This window comes from Malus domestica, chromosome 02 (genome assembly GCF_042453785.1).
Source record: "Malus domestica chromosome 02, GDT2T_hap1".
NCBI lineage: Eukaryota > Viridiplantae > Streptophyta > Magnoliopsida > Rosales > Rosaceae > Malus > Malus domestica.
The window spans coordinates 17,150,839-17,155,118 of NC_091662.1; the positions used below are offsets into that span (position 1 = coordinate 17,150,839).

General features: G+C 40.7%; 1 pseudogene; it reads right to left on the bottom strand.

The window, feature by feature from the left end:
• Positions 1-757: 757 nt before the first annotated feature.
• LOC103405086 (peroxisomal membrane protein 11A-like) lies at positions 758-1,552 on the bottom strand (annotated as a pseudogene).
• Positions 1,553-4,280: the final 2,728 nt, after the last annotated feature.

Below are 4,280 nucleotides of genomic sequence, written 5' to 3' on the forward strand. Positions count from 1 at the left end.
TGGGCGTACTTTTGATCACCTGGTTGGTGGTAATAGCGGCAGACTGCCGAATAATTTTGGAGTACTGGGCGTACTTTTGATCACCTAGTTGGTGATAATAGCGGCAGGCTGCTGAAGGCGTACTTTTGATCACCTGGTTGGTTATAATAGCGACAGGCTGCCGAATATTTTTAGAGTACTGGGCATACTTTTGATCACCTAGTTGGTGGTAATAGCTGCAGGCTGCTGAATAATTTTTTGTAGCACTGGACGTACTTTTGATCACCTGGTTGGTGATAATAGAGGGCCTGGCTCTTTTGGGCATATGGGCCTTCGCCCTCCGCATAACTTTCCAGCCCATTATTTTGGGCTTGCCATTTTTTTTATTTTTTTATTTTTTTTATTGCCCTCTGATGGGATTATACAGATATTTGTGAGAGATAAGAAAAATAAATTACATCATTCAAAACAAAGGTTTCGACACAAAAGCTTCGACAGTTGCAGATTGTTGGTGCGTACTGGGTTGTTGCAGATCTTTTTCCATGTGCATATTGCGCCTACTGAACGTTTTACCTTTTCCTTTCTCTTTATTTTTCTTTCTTTTGGCAGATGACAGACAAAGGAATAATGCCATTTCCTTTTTTTGCTTTTGTTTTCGTTTTTTGCTTTCGTTCCTATTTCTTCTTTTCTCTTTTCTTTTCTGCTTTGCCTTTTCTTTTGTTTACCACTGCACCTCTCTCTTTTGCTTTTCACTGCAGGTTTACAGCATGGGGTTTGGTCAGCAGGCATGATCTGCTCCCTTTATTCCTTGCTTTATCAGAGCCGACAACATCCCGGCCAGCGACACCGAAAGTGGCCCCAAAAACGGTTCGCTGCCATCTCAGATATCCATCAACGCCATTAACGCATCTGCCAAATCTTGAACCACAAAGAGCATCTTCATCATTTTCTTCTCACACAATTTACTCAACCTCTCATTCTCTTTCTCACACCCGTTCCCTCTCGTGATCATAATCTCAATGCTCGATTTCACGCAATTTTCGTCTTCCGAGATCCGATTTAAATCCCTAAATTTCAACGAAATGCTACCGGCGTACCTGATGAACTCGGTCCAGGTGCTGATCTTCTGCAAATTCCGCGAGTGCTTCTTATTGATCAACCCCAATTTGACCAGCCAGACGAACTATTCAATGAAAAGATACAGTCCCTCGCCGCCGTAGGCGATTACTGTGAGTACGCGCTCCTGATTCGAATCGAAGTTCGAGCTCCTCAGAGCGTTGACGTTCTGGACGAACTTACCTAACCGGAAGGCCTTGCGACTAACGCTGACACTCGACTCGAAGCTCTTGAGCCGCTGTGTTAGGGGCAGGGTTTCCGGAAGGGCGGGGGAGGCGAAAACGATCTTGGTGACGTACCGAGATATCTTGATGAGCTTGTCAACGCCATCTTGCTTCGCGAGGTAGGCTTCGAGGTGATTCAGGAAGTCCCTTGGCTTCAGCTTCGATGGAGGATTGTTAGGGTTTTTCTGGTTCAGTAGAGGAGCGGTGGTTGTTGAAGGTTTCGAGTCCATGGAAACGCAGAGCACGAGTGAGAGAGAGAGAAAGAGAGAGAGAGAGAGAGAGAGAGAGAGATCTGTGGCTGAGAGGAAGCAAAGTGAAGCTATAGAGAGAGGAGGAGGATAAGAAGGTGGCTCTGTGGGTTGGGTGGATTCTCTCTTGTAGTTGCAGAGAGAGACTGAGTCAGAGAGGAGATGGCTCCGTGGGTTTTCTGGGAAAGCTTTGGGTGTTTGGGTTTTTGTGATTTTGCAAATTCACGGTGGAGGTGAAAAAATGAAAGAGAACCGACATAACTTTTCGTATCGATTCCCACAGACGGCGCCAAATGTTTATGCACAAAACCGGAGGGGTCTTGGAACAACATAAATTCGACCGTGAATCTGCAAGAAAGTAAATAACACAAGATGTATCGTGGTTCACCCCAATGTTTGGGCTACGTCCACATTGATATTGTATTTCTCTGAGATGTTGAAAAGGGAGAGAGAGAGCTCTTCTCAATCTGAGAGGCTTGAGGGGATGAGAAGGCTTAAGAATTGGCCTCCTCGTAATGAGGAGAGTGATAAGTCCTTTTATAGAATAAGGGCTCCTCACTTATTTAATATTTGCCCCTTCCTTTATTACATAATTACATTTGAATCCCCCGAGTATTTATATGAGGTCTAAATACGGAGGCCCTAAGTATGGTATAAATAGATGCAGTAATCCGTAATTTGAGGTACTTGAAGATGACTCCTGGCAAAGGCTTGGTTTTCTCCAAGAATGGTAATTGAATGTCGAAGGGTATACAAATGCAGATTGGGCATGTTCTATCACCGACGATCTACATCTGGATACTTTACGTTTGTGGGTGGTAATCTAGTTACTTGGAGAAGCAAGAAACAAAAAATGGTCGTTAGGTCAAGTGTTGAAGCTGAGTTTCGTGGCATGTCTCATGGTGTATGTGAGTTGTTGTGGTTGTTGGAAATTTGAATAGTTTGAATAGAAATTTCTTTGTCCCACATTGGCCATTCCTAAAAGAATTTATCACTTTATAAGGCTTTGTCCTTTATAGAAAGTGATTGGAGTAATAGGCTTGGAGAATAAAATTGGGCTCACCTTTGGGGTTGGGCTTTAGGGTGCACTAATTAATTAACAAAAGATGGGCCTTGGGGTTGTTGGAAATTTGGTAATTAATTAAATAAATTATTTAATTAATTATTTTCGGATTTAATTAATTATTTTTTATTAATTTCGAATTTAATTAATAAATTATTTTTTACCAACAGACTCATCATTTCAGATGAAGTCTGAAGAGTTCAGAAGGAAAACAGAGCAAAGCACCCATCTGGAGAAGATGTCTCCCAACAGACACATCTCATTCTCATACCTGTTGCGAATAGGCATCCTTCTATTATATATACATCCATCTGCATGACATTTAGAATACAGAAAATCAATATTCTTCTTCTATAATCTCAAACATCCTTTCTGAGAGAACCACAAAGAAGTTCGCCAGAAGTTAAGTTTTTCGGTGCTGGAATTCTAACTTGATCGTTGAATCTTGGTGAAGCAGACGTCCGTAGAACTACAAGCACTGAGTAGGGATGAATTTCTGTTTCAAGGACATTGCAGTACGCAAGCCTCGATCTTCAATCTTTCTGTTTTAAATTATTTCGTTGTTCATACTCTGTTCAATATTTATTCGTATTTATTAGCATATATAAAATTATCACAGATTGTTGACTTATATCCAATAGTGGTTGAAAAAATTGTTGAGGTGCTATGAAACTTTATTGTGATAACAAGGCAACTATTGAGATTGCTCATAATTCAGTGCAACATGATCGAACAAAACATGTGATTGACATTTCATCAAGGAAAAATTGGATGCTAGAATTATTATGTTTTTGTTTGTAGGATCTGAAGATCAACTCGCTGATGTACTTACTAAGGATGTGTCTAATAGTGTGTTTTTCAACTCACTTGACAAGTTGGGCATGCGTGACATCTTTGCTCGAACTTGAGAAGGAGTGTTGCGAATTATATATTAGTTAAAGATTAAGAGTGTAAATAGTAGTATGTTATACCACATTGAAAACTGATTGTAAATATTGGTCACCTCCTACTCTCCTAATTAGGAGGGAGGCCTAGAAGATCTATGAGTCTTATGCTAGACTCAGCCTTTTTTCCCACCCAAATCTAGCAGAAGAATAAATATTTAGGCATATATAGTAGCAAAACCTAATGAATGAATAAAATGTCAAGGAAATTTGTAGCAGCGGCTCTTGCCTCTAGATTTTGCAGTTATACAAGTAGGTGGAGAGAGAGGGAGAGAATCTTAATCTTTGAATGTGACATGACACAGTTTTCCGTGTGTCTGAGAGGAAGAGAGAGAGAGAGTGAGAGAGAGAGAGAGAGAGAGAGTAATGGGGCTTTGAAGATTTGCAGAGAAAGGTGAGAAGGGTATTTTGTCTTGCTCTCGAAACGGAAAAGAGGGCAGAGAGCTTTTAGTTTTAGTCCCCATGCATTAGTAAATTGTGTACACACACACCTCTCTCCTCTCCTTTCCTCTCCTCTGGTCGCTTTCAGTTCGCTTGCTATCCATATTATACTTTTTTTTCCTTTTGACCCCTGACTTTTGGCCATTTCTCTGCAAATCTTATTTAGATTATGTTTCGACTTCACGTTTTCATATGCCAAATACCACAACATCCCTTTCCTTGGTGATGTGCATCATTTCTTTCACTACTATAAACTTACCATAAA